The following is a 17,468-nucleotide window of genomic DNA, read 5'->3' as shown; positions in this document are numbered from 1 at the left end:
CGAAGCTGAGTATGCTAAACTAGAGAGGGAATCGCTAGCAAGGGTGGTACTACATGCATACATATAGTATCTTATATCATCTTCCTATTATACACACATGCATTTCCAAACATCTGGACTACCTATGTTGCAAATGTATTATCTCTTCAATTTACACACGGCATCTATTGCACGTCTGTCCGTCCTGGGAGAGGGATCCCTCCTCTGATGCTCTCCCTGAGGTTTCTCCCATGTTCCCTTTAAACTGTGGGTTTTCTTCGGAAGTTTTTCCTTGTACGATGTGAGGGTCTACGGACAGAGGGTGTCGTATTGTCATACTGATAAAACATCAAAACTTCTTCCTCTGCTGACGAGTCCGAACTCAAATATTCAGCCATGTTTCCGTGTGTTGACAAAGTGAACGCATGGATGACGTCACGACTATCACGTGACTACTGTAAATGGCAAAAATGGCGGCGGCCAGACGGAATATAAAGGTTTTGATAAAAAAGAGCTATAAAATCATTATTTACCGGGGAATATCGCTGATTTCTTCAGGGTATGGTTTAAACATAATGTTTCACTAAATACTGAAGTTTTGATTAATTATCTAATGAGTGGACCATTCCTTTAAAAATAAGATTTTCTTGGTCTTTAATAATTTCTCATTGTATAAATAAGCTAGTATATAAATACATAATAGGGACACTGATGAGGATGTGCAACGCGGATGTAAAGAGAATGTTGTTTTTGTTCTCAGAATAAATGCCAGAAAAGACACCCAGATGCTTCGCTGTCGTTTCCTGTTCGATAACAGGTCGCTACGGTTGTGACCCGTTACACATAGACTGTATATATGACTGGAACACACATCGCAAAGACTTCAGCCAACGGCCAAGTAGCACGTACGAACTGTGCATGCGTGAGTGGCAATAACTCTCCTTACCAGCAGGCGACGGTAGTGTGTATTCGTCATTCAAAAGAGGCAACAACCGGAAGACAGACTGCGTGATACACCGAGAGAAGAAGAACAGACTGCGTGATATAAACAAACAACAAATAGCGTGCGTTCCATTTTCACACTACAGCGAGAAGCTCATGGGGCTTTCCCGAACCTGTGTCGAGAGCTGGAGTTAAATGAAATCTCAGATTTGCCTTCTTAATAGTTTGCTTGCGTCCATCACTTCCGTTTCGCTTCTCATGCACTGATTCGCTAAGCAGCCAATCAGAGTGATTTCTTTGGCTGACGGCCTTTAGCTGACAGCCTCACGATTCAACATGTCGAGTCGGCGGCGGAAGGTGTCGGCACATACGGTGCGGGACATACCAAGACACACCAATCTGAGTAGGGCGGCACGACGCTCATCGACGGCCCGACATATGAAGCTTAGCGCAAGTTCAGACAGGAAGACCTAACACTCCGTATTGCTCGTCATGGCAATACTTGCTCCCTGCATCTAAATGACAGGGAGCGCCACTCCTCAGCTAACCTCTCACGCCCATCTATTTACAAGCCTAATTATCGCACCTGTTAATCCCTCTATATATGCTCTCCCCTTTTCTATCAGCTGTCTTCCAGGTGTCAACGCGCAAGCAGCAGCAGGGCTTCGTCCCAGCTCCAGGCATTATTCATCAGCTCCGCAGTATGGCGGATTAAGCTACAGGCGGCGTTCCCCAGTCGGCCAGCGGTTCCAGCCGGCCGCCCCGCAAACCCGGACGCGGGAGGAAAAGACAAGGAAATCGGGCTCCACGGAAGTTCCTCCGGCTTAATGGAAACGGGCTACTTTACCCAAACAATTGACGCACGCCTTCAGTCTCTCAAGAGGGTATCACTGGCTTCAGGGCCGCTCAAATGCGGTGCTTCCGGCTTCACGCGGAACGGGTCCTCATCGCATGCGAAGCTTTACCCATTCTGGCTTCAAACCACAACCCCTCCTGCAGGCAGGCAGGGCTCAAGCTACATCCCATTGAAGCTACTTCCTCCTGCGCCTCACTCTAAAATAGGCGTCAGAGTAGCGCTGGCAAGAGGGGTAAGGTGAGTTCCAGGCAGTGTTGGGTATAACGTGTTACAGTATGGAGTTTTAGTAACGTATTACTTCCATTACTAATGCAGTCGGGTAATTACTACCCATGACAATGCTCAGTAACTAACGCAGTTTCAAGCTTCAACACATCGTTACCTGAAATGAATGGCGCCAACTCATTTCTAATATGCAAAAGACAAACAAATGCGTCTATGATGTATTTTCGATCAGACGAGATCTCTCTCCCCGGTCTGCGTGCGAGGGGGCGGGGCAGTTTACACACACGCAGCTGCTACATGCAGCGGAGCACTCTGCGGAGGTGGCGGAGAGAACGCGCTCCGAGGTGTGGTTAAACTTTACCCGTCTCGACGTGGAGAATGCTCGTTGCCAAAAGTGCAATAAGAGTTGGTAACACTTTACAATAAGGTACACAAAATGTGCTTAGTTACTGAGGAACTACTAGATAGTTAATGGTTAGTTAATGAGTAGTTCCTCAGTGACTGCGATTGAGGAACTAATGGTTAGTTACTGGTAAACAGACTGGGGGGTACTGTATTAATGAATCATTCGTTAATGGTTAGTTAATGAGTAGTTCCTCAGTGAACTTATGGTTAGTTACTGGTAAACAGACTGGGGCGGTACTGTATTAACGAATCATTCGTTAATGGTTACTTAATGAGTAGTTCCTCAGTGACTGCGATGGATGGTTAGTTAGTTAGTGGTAAACAGACTGGGGCGGTACTGTATTAACGAATCATTCGTTAATGGTTACTTAATGAGGAGTTCCTGAGTGAACTAATGCTTAGTTGCTGGTAAACAGACTGGGGTACTGTATTAACGAATCATTCGTTAATGGTTACTTAATGAGGAGTTCCTGAGTGAACTAATGCTTAGTTGCTGGTAAACAGACTGGGGTACTGTATTAATGAATTATTCGTTAATGGTTACTTAATGAGGAGTTCCTGGGAGACTTTGATTGAAGCAATGGTCCGCTGCAGCAGGGCACATTTAAACCTGCCATCTTCGGCTGGCTTGGGTCCCACCCTGGATCAACTGGTGGAGGTGGATCCGATTTACCTTACCATTACTTAGGCCGTTTGGGTACGGTAAACTCAAGGAACGCAAACAAAAACAGTAGTTACCCATTACCTAATGATTACCTTACCGTTACTAAAACAGTAGTTACCCATTAAGTAATGCTTACCTTACCATTCGTTAAGCATTGTGTGTCCCCTCAAGTAAAGTAATGCATCAAAAACAGTAGTTACCCATTACCTAATGCCTACTTAACCATTCGTTAAGCATTGTGTGTCCCCTCAAGTAAAGTAATGCATCAAAAACAGTAGTTACCCATTACCTAATGCCTACTTAACCATTCGTTAAGCATTGTGTGTCCCCTCAAGTAAAGTAATGCATCACAAACAGTAGTTACCCATTACCTAATGCCTACTTAACCATTCGTTAAGCATTGTGTGTCCCCTCAAGTAAAGTAATGCATCACAAACAGTAGTTACCCATTACCTAATGATTACCTTACCGTTACCAAAACAGTAGTTACCCATTAACTAATGATTACCTCACCATTAGTTAATCAGTTTAACAAACAAACAAACACTGTTGATGACAATGACGGATCTACAGCCACTGAAGTTTTACATTTTTATTCAAACAACGATGAAAATAACAACAACAAAAAATGGAAATAAAAAATACTTTTTATAAAAGAAAACTAAAAACAAGTGCAAACCAAAAAAACATCCATTCCTTCCTCACTTCCCCTTTGGATTAATGGATAATAGTCCTCCATTGGTTTTCAAGTCTTGGACCTTCCCCTCTAAATGTTGGTCCTTTATGGCAGCTTTACACATCTTCGAGAAATGGAGAAGGGTTTCCCCCTTCTTCAGTGTTCCCCGGATGTCTTGGTAGATGCCCGGGTTCACGGCATGCAGTTCTGCAATTCCTGCAGTGTCGGCAATGGTTTTGCGGTCCACTCCTACCGCTCTGTAAGCCGCCGTTTTATTATTCCCCTTGTTTACCGCCTCAAGAACACGCTTGTAGCGGCTTATGGCGTCTTCTGGGGTCAGGACTGAAACAGAAAAAAAGACAAATATGTAACTATTTAACAACAGTACTTTGTTGTTGCCTATCCTAATGATGTCTGTAGTGCAGAAATCAGTTAGCATATGGGTTTATTTATTGATAATATTGTTGTACTAGTGCTATATAGTGGTAGTGTAATCCTTACATACAAAATTGTGTAATGAATTGGTGTAGTGTAAAGGTATTACTAGTCTTGTAGCTTTGCTCAAAGTAATGTATACATGTTAGTTATTGTGTTTGGGGTGTGTACCTTTATATACAGAAGTTAGGTTTGGGCAATCAGCTCTACTTTTATCCAATCATGTTTAATAATGATAACTGATAAGACGATCCACAATGTGGATTTAATGCTCTATCGACATTGCCCCGTTTCTAATTTATAACGCATCAATATTGCCAAGTTTTAGCCTGGCATCCTCATGTCTCAGCAGCCTTTAAATGGAACAGTTTGGAGAATCTGCTCTCCCTGTTCTTTTATTAAAATCTGACACTGCAGGTTAATGTAAGCGTGCAGAGACCAGTTGTTTGGAAACAATGGTGTCGCTCTGAACAGAGCGACATCACAGCATGTTCTGTTTAACATTATAGGCCTACTTATATTCAGGGCAGGGTTTCCGTTAGCCGGTAATTACCGGTTTTTAGCTGGTAAAATTTATAAAAAACCGGTAAATTCAAAACCTGACGTCAAAATGTCTGGTAATAATTAGGGAGGCTGCGATCGATCGGCCGCCGGTCATTATCGGCCGATATTCACTCTTAATAGTTTGATCGGTGCTCTCTATAAAGGCCGATCAGGAGAGCTGGATCTGATCGATATGGACATAAACGCGAGTGAAGTGTAACCGGAGCGAGAGAGAGATCAGATCAGCTGCTGAGTCTGACCGAGACACGCAGCTCTGCAGGATCACCTGAAGCCCCGCCCTCTGTTTAGCGAGCTGCAGGAGAAACTGAGGTGTTGTCAGGAGAGAGAGAGGGAGGGAGAGGATCCGTTCAAAGTTGATGTAAACTTCTGAATAATGTACGTTATCTACTACAAGTAGTTTGTTTGAATGTAATAATTATGTTGTTTGTTGTTTGTGGAATCATTTATTGAAAAATGAATCTGAATTTTTCGATCTGTTACGATTATAAACTGAAGCAATATAAAAATGAGCCCGTGAACTGAGTTTTAAACTGAAGCATATCTGCTCATAGTCCGGTAATTACCTGCTAACGGAAACTCTGCTACACAACTATTATTATTATTATTGAAATATGACCGGTAAGTTTCAAATTAGTCCGGTAAAATAAATTCTGCCCGGACATTTGACCGACGAGAAAAAATCCTAGCGGAAACCCTGATTCAGGGATACAAACACCTGTATGGTGAAATAAGAGAGAACTATTGGAAACAGAAAAAACAGCGTAATATACCATCTGACAAAGGACTGCGCTATAATGCGTCAATTAACTGGCTATTCTTTATAATATACGGATAGGAGACAGAGATGTTAAGTTACAAATAAAGGGTTTCTATTACTATTTAGATCAGGGGTGGGGAACTTTTTTCTCTCAAGGGCCATTTCAATTTTACAACTTTCTCCAAGGGCCGTACAAATTATTGAACTCAATTTCTGCTTAAAAATTCTAAAATCACAGCCCATTCATTTCACCTTTCTTTCATGCTGTGCAAAGAAAAAGCAACCTCTTAATCCAGATATGTTACAATGACTCGCGCATGCATGCATACACGGTTGTGGCATGACCGCCAAAACAGAAAGATATGGACACAAGATGTGTGCAAATTTTGTTTTTAAATATTGAAGTTAAAAGCATCAATCTGGTGCACTTTGAGAGCAAAATGAAGAGATCAATGGATACATCTCTCAACACCCATATGAAACAGAACTGTAAGCAGATTACTCTTTTTCTTTATGGATATTTTACAAATCACTATACCAAAACTACAACTCTTCGCTTCTCCACGAATTACACAAGTCACCCAAATCAGCGTCAAGGTTAGCCTGTTTTTAACGCAAAAAACAATGCTGTGTTTTGAATATCGGGGCCTTAACACCAGGTACCTCCTTCTCAAAATTCCCAGCATCCGTTGAGCAAAAATGGCTGCAGAACCCAGGGTGAGGATGCTCAGAGTACATAGCCCGAATGACACCTCTTTTCCCATCTCCTACGTATCCTGCACAACACAAAAGTGAAAAATCTGATCTACAGAAGGCTGTAAATGTAATAATACATTTGATTTTGATCATTTGTATGTATAATCTTATGAATGATCTGCTATCTTCAATACTATGGTTAAGTGATATTTAAATTAAACTTAAACAAATCTATATACAGGCTGTCACCATATTTTGGAATTGTGAAAAGACTGGCAAGCCACTTCCCTTATCAGCTTTACAGTTACCTGGATTTTATTCCACCAGCCCTGCAGATATTACACTAGCCTACAAACCTCAATAGGCATGACTCCTAAAATCCCTAAATCTGTTGATTTTTGTTCACACATCTTAGTCCTTCTTCTTAAAGTCCTTAAAGTTTTAGTTTAAAATAGAGATACTTTTTAAATATTGTTCTATAATGATTAAATGTCAGTGAATAACAAAATGTTTAATTATATAACTTTTACATCTCATTTAAAAAAGGTGGTTGCTAACTTTATCAGTGGCATACTGTGACAATAACTGGGACTTCAGCTCAGCCACACTTAGCAGACAGACCAAAAAAGTGTCAACACGACAAAATATTTAGATATGGATAAACGGCAGACTACTGTGACAACAGCAGCTGGCTATGGAGTGCAACTGTTGCATGAAATGACGGCAACCACCACACAATTACATTACAATTATAAATATATTAATTTAGAGTTTGTCTTTAACTGTATGAGACTACTACTGATACTCTCATTGAGCACTAGATAATTGTCTATTTGGAAGCTGCTTTAATATATTAATGTGAGTCAAAAGTACATTTTACACATATATTCCTGCTTACATGATGTAGTGGGACATCCTGGTATTTTTAAGTTGAAAGTGCAATATCCAAATTGCAAGAAGCTGCAATTATTATTTTTCAGCTAAATTTGAGAATACAAAATTATTTCCTTTTTCTTCAGTAAAATCTGGACTTTCACTCTCTCTAGATCTAATCAATTACAGGTGGCAGCCATCTGTAATTTAGGTTACTTTGAAAAAAACAAATGGTGACAGCACTTAATTGTCTAAAGCTAACTGTGAGTGACGTGCACTGATACATTTTTGAGGAAATATAATCTATCTAACAATCTATGTAAGCACTGAAAGCATCTGAAGCAGAAATACAGAACTTCTTTATCTATGTCATTGTATGCCAACCTGAACAATCTTTGAATTGCGTTCTGCAAAACTGACAAGACGAAATGCAAAACATGGTGGACATTTCCTCGCGATAGGACTCAGAATGGTGAAACCAATTTGTGTCCACACCTGTAATAAGAAAGTATAAAACAATAAGCCTAAGGTTTAATTTAGCAAGCTTATTGAAATTGAATTTGTAAAATACAATATTTCTTACTCAATATCCACAAAAAGTGTGCCTTTTTCCGGAAAGCGTCCTGGCTGACGGTATTTCTTACTTTCCAACAAACCAGAGAAAGCGTCAAATATGCCATGTCTCCAGCATCAAGAACTACCTCCAAAAGAATGCTCTGCAGCAATTCTTGCGGTAGCTATGGACATATTTTTTCAAGAACCAGTTTAACAACAGAACTGAATTTCAAAACAAATATTTGTGTATATTTATATATTGATATGCTCCTTCTTCATAACCAACCAAGAGAAGTGGTTACCTTAAGAATCCAGCAACATGTCTTTCTTGTGTCCACCATATTTTTTGGGCGTTCAGCTCTTTTATTGAATCCAACCACTTAAAACACAAAAACAACCAGAAGATGATGCAGGGCTGACTTGTTTATTCTTATCTTATGTTACCTAGTTAGCATTCTTTCTTTTTATTTATGCATATTTGACTAATCACTCCCTTTTAAACTTTTTACTGTCCTATAGTACACATTGGAATGATTTCTCTTACTTTATTTTGTACAACTTTATTAAATAGATAAAGGTGCTGCTCTCTCTCTTGCTCTCTCGCTCTCTCGCTCCACATTGCTTTTCTTCCCCGACTGCAACTCTGTTGTGTGTCTGTGAGAGCGTTTCACACGTGTGTATGAGAGATTTTTACCAGTGGCGAGCCTGTCTCTGAGGGCCTAAGATATTCTACAAATAATATTTAAAACATTAAACAAATTATATTTTTTCTTATATATTTTTTTTAAATATGTTTTTAGTAATATTTGTCAATAGTTTTACCAAATATAACTTGATTAAATTGTATTTAAAATAACATTTCCAAAGAAATAAATCCTTTGAATCTGCCTATTCAGTTTCTGTTTGAATGTGAAGGGTTTAAATGAAAGAAGCTCCTCTCTGCGAGTCTGTGAAGACAGGAGCTGATTGGACGTCCAGCTATGAATTCACAGAGGGCCAGCTATAGTAACTGAACGAGAGTAATGTCAAATGACAGTACAATTGACCAATCATATCTTCCCTCTAAATGGGTGGGCTTTATTATCGCGGACTTTATGACAAGTTCTGCCCGCTGTGGAAACGTTTCTTGTTTCCATAGCACAACAACTGTCAACAGCGTAAACTTGCCTTCAAAATAAAAGCATGCCAAATTACACTTAAGACATACAACTGCAACGAAAGTAACAAACACAATGCAATATCCTTTTCAATTTCAAAGAACACAAATTGGGTTATCTACAGGTGTTTTGTGTGGTTTTTTTTTTCGCGACCCACCTATCACATCTCTACGCCCCACCAGTGGGGCGCGCCCCACACTTTGAGAAACGCTGCGCTAAGGCATGTAGCGACACTCCTCCACTAATTAAGTGTAATGTACTTTAAGTACATGAGCAAATCCGTTTCAGTTTAGTGTTTTCAGTATGAACACAAACAGTCTGACAGCACCTGCTAATGCAGGTTAGCCCTGTTCACTCGCTGTTCCTTCTACACTGAGCAATGATCAGTCTGTCACATAATTCACTGTAGTTCTACCTCCTTACTTCCCAAGTCAGACACTGTGTAGGTGGCCAACTTACCTCTCTTTGCAGTCTTTCCTTTTGTCTTCTTCGCTTTTTTTCCTCTTTTTTTCTTGTTCTTCTTCTTCTTACTCTTCCTCTTCCTCTTCTTCCCTCTGTCTGACGAAGAGGATGAGGAGGAGGAACTGGAGGAATTGGAGGAGGACGAGGAGGTGGAGGATGAAAAGGAGTTGCCTGCCCCTATTTGGTCACCTTCAGAAATAACTGGCGCCTTAACTGATGCCATTTTTAGAAGGGCCAAAGCTGAAACAAACAAGAGGATTAGAAGATAACTATTGTTACCACTAAGGGTCAGAACATTTACAATAATCTTTAAACCTTATATTGTGTGTTCAGAGTTTCACGCAGATCGGTGAAAATTCATAGTGTTTTTCACTACATTCGAAATAGTGAAACATATCGTGACCTGAAATGTTAGGTAAGTGAAACAATTTGTGGCGAATGTGATATGCCTGTTCCAAGTTTCCCCCGAACAAACGGACTCAACATATTTTAACAAGTGACTGTTCTTTCCCTCTCAATCCAACCCTCTACTGTCGGTTGATAAGTGAGAGAAGTGAGCTGGAGCTGTCAAGCTCCACCCCACCATTTGGTGCTGTCCGTCCTATATGCTTGTCATGATATGTTTGCAGTGAAATGACTGAATTGCTGATGCAACTAGTCATCTGCAAGCATGTATGGCCTCATGGACTGTGATGAGGAATGTTGTAGGGCTTGGTGTATGTGCCTGTTTTTTTTTTCTTTCTCAAAAGCTATCGGATGCCAATAAGTAATTATTTAATCATTATTGATTTGCTTACCCTCAGCCAGCTGTATCCTCAGATAGTCCCTTTCGCTTTCAAGATATAATACTTTGTCCTTTAAAGCATCTATCCTTATTTTTAAGGCATTGTTTTCAAGTTTTCTGTGCTTCAGAGCTGCTATGGCTGTGGGAGCTGCAGAAACATCTGTAATGACAAAAACGGCAAAAAAAACATTATCTTTTCTGTAGTTATTACACAAATAGTATGTATAGGCAGATTGTGGTTCCATGCCTTTGCTTAGCGTTTTCAAGAAATGTACAATAAAATGTCAAAATTAGAGATCTAGGACTGCCTGTATTGTCGTGAAGTTGCAGACATGTCATTGATCACATTTAATAGAGACTGTTGAATTCTATATTGGGACTTGCAACTGCATTTAAACACTGCAAAACCTATGATAATACATTACAAAATATTACTATATTCACTTCAAGGCAACTGTAAGATCATTGATTCTGACAAGGGCTTCACAAGTAATTGCAAAAAATAACTTCAACTTTTAATATGCACTCAACCACACAGAAGTAAAATGGGCTCTAGTACATTTGCACAAGCGTTTACATTTTCGTTATGTAATATTTTCTTGTTGTAGTGTATTGTGCGATATTATATATATATATATTAGGGCTGTCAAGTTAACGCGTTAATAACGCGTTAACGCAAAAAAAAATTAACGCCACTAATTATTTTAACGGGATTAACGCATGTGTATTTTTTTTCCTCGGCCGCCCCGTTGTTTCAGAGCGCATCGAGTTTAAAATACCATCTACAAGCTGATGCTGACAGCCCCGCTCCTGCCGCCCGCTTGTGGCAGACCACACTTCCACGCTCACCGGCAGGCACCGACTGGCCATCGGAGGACCGGGAGGGTGTGGTTTGTGTGGCCCGAGCGAGCGAGAGGAGACCTTACGTGCATTACCGTACCGCAGTGTGAACGCGGCTATTGTTGTTGTTAGCATCTGGTGCTAGCTAGCTGCGCTAACGGATATAAGGAGCTGTTTAAATGAAAACAGAGGAGCGCTCCATCCACACAACTGCACCGAGCACTTGACTTGATGCAGGAAGCAGACAGCGGGACATTGTAGGAGAAGTCAGCACACTCATGATTGCAGCAACATGATTGCAGCGTCCAAGCAGCTCCCGTTCGAGCATATGCCTTGAGTTGCACATAGCTCCAACGATCACACACACACACACACACACACACACACACACACACACACACACACACACACACACACACACACACACACACACACACACACACACACACACACACACACACACACACACACACACCCACACACACCACACACACACACACACACACACACACCATTTGTATTGTATGAGAGAGGTTCCAGGTTGAATTGAGGCGAATATTTGTAATGTTCAGAGGTTGTTGTGTTTAATATTCATGAGAATATTTGTCATTGTTCAAATGATAATAAACATTAGCATAAAGCATATTTGTCCACTCATATGTTGATAAGAGTATTAAAAACTTGAAAAATATTCCTCTAAGGTACATTTAGAACAGATAAAAAATGTGCGATTAATTTGCGATTAATCGCGATTAACTATGGACAATCATGCGATTAATCGCGATTAAATATTTTAATCGACTGACAGCCCTAATATATATATATATATATAAAAATAACACAATCAAAAAACAGTAACCGTAGATAAAATGTAAATGTAATGCAATTTCACAACACAACCTAACCTTTAGTTGATGCTTTCACAGTAGACTGCTGTCCTGTGAATGCATCCGAGTCAGACCCATCACTGCAGTGCACTACAGCTTTAAGAGGGGAGACAGAAAGTTCATAAATTAGAAATAGTGTTGAATAAATGGTACATATAGCGATAGGGAATATTTGAAATTGTGTAAAGGTCCAAAATGCCAAATTAGACCAAAAAAACATGGATGTCGTCCAAACCACTATCTGCCCACCCTGACATCTACTACCAACAAAGGTATGGCAAAGCACAGTGGAAGAATCTCCTCAACACAGGAGATAACAAGGGGCTTCACTTTGTGCATGTGACATCTTTAATCCACTATACGTTTACATATTGTTTTTTTTACTGCTATCTGCTAAGCAACTACTTATTAGTACACCATCTGAGACTGAGTGGATCCTTAAAGTATGCTTAACATTTGAAAGCAAACACTTACCCATTTCCTTTGCCACAGTGTGGGGAGCTGCATGGCTCTTCCTCAGACTGATCAGCCAAATCTTTAGCCGCTGTAAGATTATGGAGCACAGAAAGAGTTGTTGATGTAGATAGCATTACTATATGGAAGTATGTTTGGGTTTTTTTCAGCTATATTATAACTTCATTGGAACTATTTCAAAATTGGATATCTGAAAAGCCACTCTTGAATGAATGTATGAATGTACTGTTTAATTATATTTTCATTACATATCGCCCAATGCTGTGTTAAAATAAAAATACTCTCGTTTCTAGCGCCCTAATGTCATTTACTTATTTAAGAGTTAAGATAAAACGCTAAACCTTCGTAATTGAGATATTTCAGAGTTTATTTGACAATTTAACTAATTTAACCCATAACAACCCAGACCCATTTCTACTTTTGGGGAAATTAAGGGGAACATAATTTAGACTAAATAGACCACATTTCTGACAATGTGACATTGAACTTTAATGGTAAAGTAACTCTTATTTATAATTTAATTAATGAGGGGGATTTTTTGATTTAAATTTGTTTTAACATTCTTTGAATTGAAGAATAAAGAATATATTAACTAAATATAATTGGATCACCTAAATTAACTGAGCAGGTCATACTCATATTTTTAATTGTGACATATGTGTTACTCCAGATTTACTGTGAAAGTTTAAGGTTAATGTCCCGATGTGACATCAGTGTCACAGCGATATTTATCTAATTTGTGTCATATCAATTTGATCAAGAAATGTTAACAGGTTCAATGTAACAAAGTACATGTTATGTAAGCATTTTAATTCTTAAATGGCTTGATTTGTACCTTTAGCAACCAAAAACAAGCCTCTGAAATGTACCTAGTTCTGTCACATGTCTTAGCCCGGCACATGACCCACCAGACTTTTCAGGGTGTGTCACTTAAGGAATTTATGAGATAAAAACAAGTCTAAAGCTGTATAAGGAACTTTACAAAACATTTAAATGTCATGTAAGCGCTTTGAGCTCCAGCAAGGGGCTTTATAAATGTAATTTTATTATTATTATTATTATGTAACACGTGGGTCCTCGTGGTTTAGCTAGCAACCTCAAATCAGATAGCACAGAACACAAAGTGTAATAACATGTGTCAATTGAGATGATTTCGCAATGCAGTGTTACTGATTTCTCAAATGACAAAAATATATTCATACTTACATTCTGACACTAAACGCTTCGGGGGCCCCATCCTCTTTCGCTTGCTTCTCCTCGAGTCCATTTTCAGTTCTAGCGTGTAGACTAGACTAGAGCATAGATAGCCTTTACATATAAAATGGAGACGTTGAGTTTTATCCATACAGTCTATGGTTTTATCACTAGCCGAGATGCACGTGACAGGCTCATGGCGAATCGTAGCACTTGAATGCTATGAAGGGGCGTGTCTTGCATAGTGCTCCAGCCGGATCTCGATTTTCAGCGCATTAACACTTTATTACGGTTTTAATATTTTAATTGTATATCAGTGAATATAAAGAAGCTGTGCTTTGTCAATTGAACAAGGAAGATGAAATACCTGATTCAAAACATCAAAACTATTGGTTTGAAACGTGTGAACAAGAAATGAGGATCAGGGTGCTAGGGCGCTAGTGCGCTCAGCGGAGTTCATCTTGAACTACGCTGGGTGTCAGGGTTTGTGGACGGGCCGGGCCGCAGTAACGTAGTAGTAACGCCGCAGTAGTCAGGTTTTTGGTTATCATGACACTGCACACCAAAGTACTCAGTCTTATTGACGGAAGACAGACTTTTAAAAAAAAGAAAAAATTAATTGAATGGCTAATGAAAAAGGAATTGCTTCAAGGAAAAATGAAATGCAAACTCTGCAAAAAGAGGATGAAACTGGAGAAACACTCAAACGTCGACGGACTGCAGTGGTAGGCTAAGTCGTACATTTTTAGCACGGGTTTTAACAATGACTTCCTCTGTTTACTGATATGTAATGTTACAAAGATAAGTTCTTTATCAGGAAAAAAGGACTAGGAATTTACGATTTGTCTTTTGTAGGAAGTGCCGACGTAAAAAACACCGAGGGAAAACGACGAAGAAGTCAGTGAGGTCACTGTCCCTGTTTCAGAGGAGCAAATTGTCCTTGTTCAGCTGGATGAAATACATTTACAGGTAATATGAATTCATCAATAATATCAGTCATTTCCTCAAAGCACAGCAAATGAATGCCTGTAAGTATTACGTTTATTTTAAGCATGTTGACTGTTGTTTAACATTACCGATATCTAAATGCTAATTTCAGTTAGCGCGTCAATGACGTTATCCATTAAATGTTAGCATTGAGCTAGCGGACTAAGCGCTAGTTATTTGGCAATTCACAACGCAGGCTGCTTGGAGGTGTGGCGCCGCTTTCACACACCAAGCCCCCAGGAAGTGCGCCGGACTCTGAGGAGAACACTCGAGATTTATTTCCCTCGGCATTATGAACGCGCATCCAACCCACGGGACCGCGCCGCCCGGCACCTTCATGTTACGTGTTCTGTATGCGTTTTACCCTTAACCATATACTGTATATATAAAGGTTTTACCTTTACCCATGGATGCACAATAAGAACGGACGTATCGCCTTACCGTTCGGGTGTTCAGAGCAGAGCTCCCTGTTGGAGCGGCAGAGCGTGATGTGAACAGAAAAATGTTTCTGTCGCAATATTATTTAAGGAATCGTTGAGCTAGCTAACTAGCATACATTGTCACTATCTGCTAACATTAGCTTTAGCTTTCGTTTTCTAATAGTTTTTCTCATAGGCTATAAACAGAATAGATCTTGTACTTGAGTAAAACAGAAGTACTCAGATATTGCACTTAGTATTAAGTACTCAGATCTTGTATTAGAGTAAAAGTAAAAGTACCAGAGTGTACGAATACTCTGTTAGAGTAAAATTCCTGCATTCAAAATGTTCCTCAACAAAAAAATGGGTTCAGAATGTTACAATGTGTGATTATTCTAATAGCTTAACAATACATGTGTAGATGCTCTGATACAGGGAAACTTGATAGATATAATTAATTAGCAACATTAAAATATTCTGTTTCATCTTGAGTAATAACAAATGTCTAATGTGAATTATATAATTAATTATACATTAGCCACTGGTGCTGAATGCGTTCTTCTTCATATGCTTTTGTTCATATTTAGTAATTCTATATTGATCTTTAACAGATTTTCCCAGGGACTGCAGCTAAGGCAAATTGACATGCTGCAGGATGGCGTGGCAGGAAGCAGTCGCACGCTGTCAAAAATTAGCCTGAAGTTGAGGAAGGTCTGCAAGAGTGCAATCAAGAGGAGAGAAAGGAGGGGAAAGCAGAGACTTGGAGGACCAAACGAATTTGTCATGCTGGACGAAAGCAACTTCTACCACAAAAGGAAGGTGTGTATAAACTACAGAGCCTTAGCCTTTGGCCTCACTAAAACTAAAACCTTTGTTTTTCAAGGTGAAATAACAACATATCTTTTAAGGTCAGAGATTAACAAATGAATGAGCAAAGTAATGTAATTTTATAATTGTGTCATTTCACACCCTTGTGACTGGCGAGATAAAGTATACATTAGAGAGAGCCAGCTCCACAGTGTATACACAGTCAAATAACAGAAAAAAAGAATTTAGAAGCTAAGAATGATCTCATCCAATCAGATCATTAAGGAAATAAATCCTTATTCTTACTTTGTATTACTAACATTTTAAAAGTGCATAATCTATTTATATATCATCTAATTCCAATATATATCTTACATTTTCATGTTTCTTGCAGCAAAATAAGCAAACTTTAACTTAATAAAATTAAACAGCCTTTTCTGTTTGTACCATGACATTTTAATTTTTTTCTCTTCTTTTTTGAGAAAGGAAGTGAATATTTTTAAATTGTAAAAGAAAGCAAATAAACACATTTCACTTTGTTTATCAATTGAAATGCCTGATGTTTATTTTTATATAACTGTTGTCCTTTTTCACTGCTTTATTACAGTATGGTAGGGGAAGATTCGGTCCTACGTGGAGGAGGGAGAGGAGAAAATGGGTCTTACATTACTTTACTTGAGGGGACACACAATGCTTAACGAATGGTTAAGTAGGCATTAGGTAATGGGTAACTACTGTTTTTGATGCATTACTTTACTTGAGGGGACACACAATGCTTAACGAATGGTAAGGTAAGCATTACTTAATGGGTAACTACTGTTTTAGTAACGGTAAGGTAATCATTAGGTAATGGGAACTACTGTTTTTGTTTGCGTTCCTTGAGTTTACCGTACCAAACGGCCTAAGTAATGGTAAGGTAAATCGGATCCACCTCCACCAGTTGATCCAGGATGGGACCCAAGCCAGCCGAAGATGGCAGGTTTAAATGTGCCCTGCTGCAGCGGACACATTGCTTCAATCAAAGTCTCCCAGGAACCTCTCATTAAGTAACCATTAACGAATAATTCATTAATACAGTACCCCAGTCTGTTTACCAGCAACTAAGCATTAGTTCACTCAGGAACTCCTCATTAAGTAACCATTAACGAATGATTCGTTAATACAGTACCGCCCCAGTCTTTTACCAGTAACTAACTAACCATCCATCGCAGTCACTGAGGAACACTCATTAAGTAACCATTAACGAATGAGATTCGTTAATACAGTACCCCGCCCCAGTCTGTTTACCAGTAACTAACCATAAATTTCACTGAGGAACTACTCATTAAGTAACCATTAACGAATGATTCATTAATACAGTACCCCCCAGTCTGCTTTACCAGTAAACTAACACATTAGTTCCTCACAATCGCAGTCACTGAGGAACTACTCATTAACTAACCATTAACTATCTAGTAGTTCCTCAGTAACTAAGCACAATTTTGTGTACACCTTATTGTAAAGTGTTACCGATTTGCCAAACTGAAATATAGGTATGTGATGGATTGCCAATTATATTTGGTCCAGAGTTTGACCTTTATAGCCCTCAGGATAAATTGTCAAAACTTTGGTGATCATTGACTTTATTGTACGACACGTGTCTTCAATAGGGGCTCCATGAGGAGTTACTGCAGGTCGTCAGGAAATGATGGTTTGATAATGGGTATTTTCCCCCAAAAAAATGTATTATGGGTCTGGCAGATATGGCAGGTTAACAATGGAGATGCAATTTGGTCATTGCACTAACAAGGGGGGGTGGCATCCCCTTACAATTGCCTATTGGTGTTAGTG

The 17,468-nt window shown here is 39.3% G+C and overlaps 1 protein-coding gene and 2 long non-coding RNA genes across 3 annotated transcripts in view; 1 reads left to right on the top strand and 2 right to left on the bottom strand.

Annotated features, from left to right (window-relative positions):
- LOC117445922 (contactin-associated protein-like 4) overlaps positions 1-17,468 on the bottom strand; it is a 188,271-nt gene that overhangs the window by 93,590 nt on the left and 77,213 nt on the right. The gene's annotated exons all lie outside the window — the stretch shown is intronic.
- LOC117445924 (uncharacterized) lies at positions 6,216-8,008 on the bottom strand. Its single transcript, XR_004552055.2, has 4 exons — positions 7,930-8,008; positions 7,656-7,809; positions 7,457-7,567; positions 6,216-6,279 (listed from the first exon to the last, which is right to left on the bottom strand). It is a non-coding gene; the product is annotated as an uncharacterized lncRNA (long non-coding RNA).
- LOC117445923 (uncharacterized) lies at positions 13,961-16,282 on the top strand. Its single transcript, XR_004552054.2, has 4 exons — positions 13,961-14,150; positions 14,281-14,394; positions 15,443-15,650; positions 16,246-16,282. It is a non-coding gene; the product is annotated as an uncharacterized lncRNA (long non-coding RNA).

This window comes from Pseudochaenichthys georgianus, chromosome 4, assembly GCF_902827115.2.
Source record: "Pseudochaenichthys georgianus chromosome 4, fPseGeo1.2, whole genome shotgun sequence".
Taxonomy (NCBI): domain Eukaryota; kingdom Metazoa; phylum Chordata; class Actinopteri; order Perciformes; family Channichthyidae; genus Pseudochaenichthys; species Pseudochaenichthys georgianus.
Note: the sequence above shows the minus strand (reverse complement) of the source record. Positions and strands in the feature narration are given on the sequence as shown.